Source organism: Silene latifolia, chromosome 1 (genome assembly GCF_048544455.1).
Source record: "Silene latifolia isolate original U9 population chromosome 1, ASM4854445v1, whole genome shotgun sequence".
NCBI lineage: Eukaryota > Viridiplantae > Streptophyta > Magnoliopsida > Caryophyllales > Caryophyllaceae > Silene > Silene latifolia.
The window spans coordinates 65,593,948-65,602,340 of NC_133526.1; the positions used below are offsets into that span (position 1 = coordinate 65,593,948).

General features: G+C 39.5%; 1 non-coding gene across 1 annotated transcript; it reads right to left on the reverse strand.

The window, feature by feature from the left end:
* Positions 1–1,701: 1,701 nt before the first annotated feature.
* Positions 1,702–1,809, reverse strand: LOC141618778 (small nucleolar RNA R71). Its single transcript, XR_012531498.1, has one exon. It is a non-coding gene; the product is annotated as a small nucleolar RNA R71 (small nucleolar RNA).
* Between the last annotated feature and the right edge of the window lie 6,584 nt (positions 1,810–8,393).

Consider the following 8,393-nt stretch of genomic DNA (forward strand, 5'->3'; position numbering starts at 1 on the left):
TTAAGTGAAATATGCTCGGACAACCACGCCCCCGATATTGTCATTAATCACGTACTTTGGATTCCCTTAAGCATAATTTCTCTCATTAGTTTTCATATTTGTTTTCAATATTGTCATGCTTGTAGTTATCAAACATTTGGTTCTTAATATATTTCAAGCATTTGGTTCTACTTTTTTCTTCCATACAAGTTCATTTCCACTACGGTATTTCTATTTCTAGTTTATGATTTTACATTTCTATATTGTTTAGGCATAGTTTATCATTAGTACTTTATTTATATTACATTAGCATTATATTTTTATTACATGTTATATCATTTATTTTATATAATTCATACAATCATGTTTAGCATTTCTTAGAACAAAGTTTATATTTTACATTTCGTCATGAGTAGCTAAATTCCTTAGTCTAGGGGCTAGGGAAGCCATGCAATATCAAATATGTAAAATGTTAAAATAGGTTGATATAATATTGTCTAATTGTTTCTATCACATGTTTGCATCGTCACGTTTAATCTATGTTTAAAAGGCCTTATTCATCGATTAAGTTTGTTCATTCGTTCTAAAAGTCGAGAGGCACGGAATTGAATTAGACTAAGCATGCGTAGTAGGACGACCTAGTCATGGACGAGAGTTTCTCTAGGATCCGGTCTATGGTTGACACTAATACCGTAAGGTGGGTGTCTCTAAGCCTAAACAATTGACAATGTTCTTAATATCGAGTTTAACATGATCATATATTTACCTTTGCATGTGTGACCCTACTCCCCTAGACTCCCTTTTATTATATAGTTTACATCATAATTTTTGTTAGTCATCAAACCAAACAAACAAACCCAAAACGAAATCGATCTTGATAGAAATCTTCCCAGAGCATTTCATAACGCAATTCCCGTCTCCTTGTGTTCGACCCCTATTGCTACATTACTTTGTGTCTAGGGTAATTATCTTTACATAGGTACACGATAAGCCTATCAAATTTTGGCGCCGTTGCCGAGGAGCACGGTTTTATTGCGTTTTGAATTGTCAAGTTTTATCTTGTTTTCTTTTGTCTTGAGGAACACTTGTTCCTTGAGACCGTTACTTATCATTTTCTAGAAATTGTTGTCTTATGTCAGGTTCTCTCGTAGTGGAGAATTACTTTCACCGGATTCTGATCCCGAGAAAACCTTTAGGAAGACAACGTTTTTGGAAAGAAGTGAAAGAAGCCGCTTCTCCCGTGCAAGTTGAAAGTGCTAGAAAGTCTTACTTAGACGATCTAAAAGTTCTTGAAGAGGAGGAGGTTTCAAGTTCATCAACTCCACCACCACCACCATCTACTACTAAAAAGATGGTGAAATTTTCCGATCACTCAAAGCCCACCGCGGCCATACTTCCGGCCGGTATCACAACTACTCAAATTACCGCGCCGGACTTCGAGATCAAAGCGGCTTTCATTAGCCTTGTGGAGAGAAAGAAATTTGGAGGAAGTCCTTTGGAGGATCCCAATTTGCATGTGCAAAATTTCTGTGATTATTGCTCCATGATCCGTCAAACGGACGTCACTCAAGCCCAAATAAGGGAAATACTTTTCCCTTTCTCTTTGAAGGACAAGGCCAAGCTTTGGATCAATAGCCTTGACCGCACCGCCATGGGAATCACCAATTGGTAGACATTGGCTCTTGATTTTTACCAAAAGTTTTTTCCACCAGAGAAAACTCAAACTTCGAGGAGCCAAATCACCGGATTCCGTCAACAAGCTCTTGAGAGCTTATATGAAGCTTGGGAGAGGTACAAGGAGTTACAAAGGCAATTCCCACATCATGGGCTAGATGATTGGTTTCTAGCCATAACAATCTACAATGGATGTTGTGCCGAGTCCCGAAGGATTCTTGATTTGCCCAACAATGGGCGGTTTGATCAAATTGACACCGACATTGCTCATGCCACAATCGAATCTATGGCGGTCCATGATGCACAATATGTCAATTCCCGAAGTGTGCCACTCAAAGGTAAAGAAGAGTCCTCTGACAACTCCGTCTTGCTAGCTCAAATTGCCTTACTCCAACAACAATTGCCGGAAAGAGATGCTAGAGATTCCCTTCAACAACTCAATGCCGTGTCTTCAACAAGTCAAATCGTTGTTTGTGATGGTTGCGGAGGTGCAGGTGTGGACATGGGCCACAAGCCGGTCCGCGGGTGCGATGCCGCCTGCCGGTCCGTAATCACGGGCCACCAGCACGCCAAGCCAATCTGTTGACATGAAGCGGTCTTTTGAAAGCCACGCTCGGCGGCGTAAAAATGCTTACGATCGGATCGTTTTAGATCGGTTGGTTTCGTCTCAGCAAAGGTCTCGAAACGATTAAAGATGTTCCGAGTCACCACCAAGCATTTGTGGGATGCCTGGAACCCGTTCGAAATTAACTTTATACCTAGGTCAATCAAGGCAAAAAGTGGTGTTTGACATAGGTACTAAAGATAAGGACTTGTCCCCCTTTTAGCATTCTATGCCTAAAATGACTCTCGCACGCCCTGGATAAGGCCATCCACTATCCAAAGGTTTTAAGTAAGGGGTGAGGGTACGTATTGAGAAGCCTTTTAATCAGACACCCAATCTCGCCCGCGTTAGCGGCCTCTACTGATCGATCGTGGTTGTTTAAGTGCAAAAGTTGATAAAAAGGTTTAAATGCATGAATGCGCATCCAAAAGTCTTAACCTAACATGTGAATATTTTCTAAGTCGGTTGTTTATGCATGTACCAAGAAATTTGTGTCAATTCGGATTTAGATTGATTTGCATGTGAAAACGGAAATTAAACATCCATTTACCAAATTTGGGTTATGATGCTTAACACGATCCATTATTTGAAAACGGGTGTCAAATGACAAAGTGGAAAAACATAAGCTTGTCAATCTGATCCGTCATGTATTCGGATTAACCGTAATTGGGATCATCCTAGACCAGTGCTAAAAATGAGGCAGAACAGTGACAGGCAGCCCCATTGGGACGCGAGCCTATTGGCGATTGAAGGGGCTCTGCCCAGGTTTTGAAAGATGGAAATAGGCAGGCTCTTGGGGCGCGAGCCATGGGGCGAGCCAAGAGGTGCCTCCTTGTTGTTAAAATGGTTGTTTAAAACCGTATTTGTGTTTAAATGATTGCAAATGTTGTTTGTATGACTCGGAATAATTACTATTATATTAGTAATATTCGTTGTCGGATTTGCAAGTTTGAAAAGTATAGTGTACAAATAAAAATATAAAATGTGTGTGCTTAACCGTTTTACCACCGCACTCGAATTAAATCGACATGGCATATATATTAGCCAAGCATGACATATGATATGGTCAAGACAAGATGAAATAAAATGAAATAAAAGTGAAATCAAAATGTTTGATTTGAACTAATTATGTTAAGTTCATTTCTTTGTAATTAGTCAAGTTTGTCATCGTACTCGGATTAAACCGACATGGTATAAAGAACCAAGGATGATTATGAATTATGACTAATATGTTTACAAATGTAAACAAATGAGAAAAATGATAAATAAAATAAAAGGGGGTTAAAATACCCTTTAATTTATAATTAACCAATAATATCATCGAGTCACGGAATAAACCATCATGGTACATGGAACCAAGGGTGATTATAATTTATGGCTAAAAAGTTTGTCATAAAAATGATTTGAAACATTTGAAATGGTAAAAACCGTAAAAGGAAAGAAGTAAAAATAAAAGAAAGTGTTGAAGGAAAGACGAACGCAAACACATTTGAGTCTGACCTGGACACCCACAAGAGGTGCGAGCCTCCCTGCATAGCAAGGAGCTTCTGTCTCAGGCCAAAACTCGGTTTTGGCTCGTCTAACCTATATTTGAATCGTGTTATGCATTGTTCATGCTCATAAACTCATAAAAACAGTAGAGACATGAAATAAATGAGTTGTTTACACCCTCAAACTTACGTGTATGATGTTTGCGACGTAGACGACTTTAGAGACGGTTTCTCATAGCGACTACTCACGATCAAAGAAGTTTAAAAGAGAGCCTTTAAAAACGATTTTGTTTTGAAAATATGTTGAAAATATGTAAATTAAAACATGTTGATTAATGAATTGAGTTGGTCAAATGGGTCGGTCAAATTCATGGCGACAGTACCAAACAAAATGTGTAAGGTTTGTGCTTACGATCGGTAGGTCGTAAACAGGTGTCGATTTTGTGACTTAGGAAGTCGAGTCTAGAAGTTTAAGGGAGATGTGAGGGGGCGGACGCTAGCGTGTTTATTGTAGTGTGTGATGGTGGGTATTTATAGATAAATGTGGGGTGGTAGGTCGGTTGAATTTTGTTGGAGGCTAAGGAGACACTCCAAAGAGGCGCGAGCCACCTAGTGACTGAAAGGGGTGTACTGTCCCTTTCAATTTGGACGTGGCCAATTCTCCATCCATTGTTTGGTTGGCTTGATGTGTGGTATCCAAATAGGATGTCGTGTAACAATATGGACATCTAATAAGATGTATTTGGGTGTTATTTGAGATAGGTATTTCGTGTTTGACCCTTGTGAGTCGGGATTTGAATTTCGCGGTTATGTGGCCCGGTGTCAGTTTTGACTCTAATTATGGTCATTTTAATGGAAATGACATGATAAAGACATTCATGGCATTATTTTTGACATTCGAGATTTGGGTTGACTTGGGTTGATTCAGGTTGACTCAAGTAGCGGGTTTCTGAGTCGGTTTTGGGTCCGAAGACGGTTTTAACTCTAAATAGTGTTATTTTAAGGCAAATGAAGTTAGAAAACCATTTATGAATTCATTTTTCATATCCGAGTAGTGCATTAAACAGTCTCATGTTAGCCAATCCACGCACGCATATCAAAAACACGTTATAGTCCGATCATCATCGGGTGGTTCTTGGAAGGTGCAGATACTGGGTATCTACAGAGCCCCCACTTTGACTGAGGCTTGGACGGGGCAAAAGTCAAAGTATAGCCTCCAGGTCAATCGAATATTACAACCTGAAGACTATTGCGACGTCGAGGCGACTCAAAATGATTTGAGCCAAGGACCTGCCGTCGGGAAGGGCGACGCTGAGGCGACTCGGGGATTCGAGTCAAGGACCTGTCGTCGGGAACATTTTAGAGTATGTCGACTTACGATTCAGGTCGTTTAAAGTCCATTAGACTACGTATAAAGGCTCGCCAGCCATGAATGATTCATACCTGAGGCATCTTAGGGATACGTCCTTGATCATTAGGGGTGTTCCTGATGATCTAAAAGCAGAGATTCTCCAGATTTCATGATTTAGGGAAGGTGACTTACCTTTTAAATATCTTGGAATTCCTATTCAGCCTCGGAGAAGGACCAAGATGGATTGTAATATTTTGGTTTAGAGAATTGTGGCTAGAGTGAGAGGAATTGGAGCAAAAAAAACTGAACTATGCTGGCAGGCTGATCTTGGTTAACCCTGTACTGAATACTTTGCATAATTACTGAGGCTCTATTTTCCTGATTCCTAAAGAAGTGGTAAGGAAAATTGAAGCTATATGTAGGTGCTACTGTAACACCCCCATTTATTCAGGAGCCTTTAGCTAGACATTTCGAAATAAATAAGACTGTTACCATCTCGGTTTCCCGAGGTAGTGAATAACAAAGTCCAACTCACCAAAGTACTTTAAATTAAAACTTTAATGAATACATATGTATTACAAATTAATCAGCTAAAACTTAATATAAAAAAATTACAACTCGCAGCGGAAATAAATAAAGTGATCTCATAATCTACGTGGTCTAGACTTCTAAGTAGATTGGCCAAGTCCTCACGCATCCCATAGCTCCCAAGTCAGCTAATCTTTTAGCGCCTGTCAAATCTGCTCCCCATTATGGTTCACCACAGGTGTTCACGAATACACTGTCAACCACGAGGTTGAGTAGGAATAGCTAAACAACAACAATAAATGGATACAAGAACAATATTAAATGCAAATGCAATGCATGCTCATGATTAATCCTCCGACGCTCCCGTTCATCCCGCCAATCCCTGGCTGGGGTAATCTCAATAACATCCCAGAGACAAGTCCTGCAGAACCAGCCTGTCGAAACCAATGCAAGTGCTTATGATATGAAATACAAACAATTGAGCTATACAACATTCTTACCATCTCAGACATGAGGCTGAGGAAACCAATAGTCTAATTCATCTCAGACACGAGCTGAGGAAGTCAATAATCAAATCATCTCAGTCACGAGGTGAGGTAGTCATAAATCAAATCTTCTCAATACAACCAACCAACAACCATATATCATCCATCACAATTCCAAACTATTCAACCAATACAATCAGATAATATCATTCAAGTAAACATTAAAGTGATTGAGTAGCTATCCTACCTGGCAAGCAATATCCAATTTGAGCGGCTCAAAGCGATCCAATAATTAAAGCAATCCGGCCTGATTATAATTTCTTCACAATCGTCACCTAATCAAAATATTATAATTCTTCTATCAATTATTATTTATTACTTCCATTATTATTTATAAATTATACTACCCCGACTCAAATAAAAACCCAGTCAAACCCAACTTAAAAACGCGATTCAAGTAAGGAAAAGCCAAACCCATAAAACAAAACCCAAAACCCACGTATAACCCCCCCCCCCCCCTAGCCCGAGTAAACCCGTCACTAACACCCGCACCTAGAACCCGTTTAAAACACCGAAACCCGACACCACCAGGCCCCACCGGGAGCACCCACTGCCGACAACCCAGACACACCCCAACCACCAGCTACAACCTCCTCAATCCGCCACAACCTCGCGCTCTATTACCCACGACTAACAACAAACAACACAAACAACAACTCACACAACCCGCCAACTCCACCACCAATAGCCACCACGACAGCCACTCATCACGCACCTGACATGCCACAAACTCTAGCACACACTCGACCCATTAACAACACCCCTGCAAGAACCCCACACTGGCCACAATAACACAAGCATCCTTCCCCTATTTTCGCGTAATTCCGGCCACCACTACCACAAACCACCACCTTTACCACCCCAACATCCACCAACACGGTCGACCCAACCATCCTAACCCATCCCTACTAAACCCAGGTGAGTCACATCCTGAATAAGGGTTCAAAACGACACAAAACCCGCAACACAACCACCCCTCGAAACTCGCCTGAAACCGCCCTCTCCCGTTAGTCAACAGTGGTTAAATCAGGTCAACGGTGATCCTTGGTCATCCACGGTCACAACGGTACTTACGACCTGATCTATGGTGGTCTAGTTTACAAGTTATAGCATAGCAAAGAGTATACATGAGACGGTTTAAAGTATTACCTTGAGGCGATAATAAAAGTTAATCCTTTTGCTTTTCTCTTCCTTAAATTCCTTTCTTCTTTCCTTTAGATTTCTTCCTTCTTATTTTATGAATTATTTTTCAGATTATTGTGTATTTATAGTCTCAAATTAGAGAGCATATGACGTTGATTAGGAAACTAAGAACTATTTCCTTATTCCAATTATTATTGGAATAACTAATATAATTAATATTATTACATATTTATTCTTACCATAGGTAGGACTTCCATTTACTACTTTACTAATTCTATTATTATTATTATATTTATAATTATAAATATTATTATTGATATAATTATTATTACCTTTTACCTTTATTTATATTTTATTATTTCCTTATTATTATTTATATTAAATCCCGAAACAATTCCCGACCATGCTCATACTAGATTAATAAATTTCGGTCCATATAACTATGGCACACGGCCCAAAGCTCAATTACTAGCTAAGCCCAATTCCCGACTTGGATACTTATTTTATTTTTTAATTAACGTCTTATTTGTAATTATTATTAGAAATGCCTTTAATCAATTATTTTATTACGTAAATTATTATCATAAATTACAATCAAAATACGGGGTATTACAGCTACTTTTGGGAAGGAAGGACTGAATATCAGAGAGCATCACTGGTAGCTTGGGATAAAATTTGTTGCAGTAAAAAAGGAGACCTGGGTGTCAAGAAGGCAGAGTTATGCAATATTGCAAGTGTAGGGAAATTGGTTAATTGGATTTATACTAAAGCTGACAGGTTGTGGGTACAATGGATTGATCAAATCTATTTAAAAGGTCAGGAGTGGCAAACTTATGTCCGTCCTTCAAATTCTAACTGGAACTGGAGGAACATATGTAAAGTAAGGGGGTTGCTGTCCGCTGGGTATGTGAATAACCAGTGGATTCATGATCCTAAGGGCTATAGTATTAAGTCTGGTTACTGTCAGTTGCAGGGAGGACACCCCTCTGTTATGTGTCACAAAGATGTGTGGGATGCTTGGTGTGTAGCTAAACACCCAATCATTAGCTGGTTGATTCATCATGGGGCTTTAAATACTC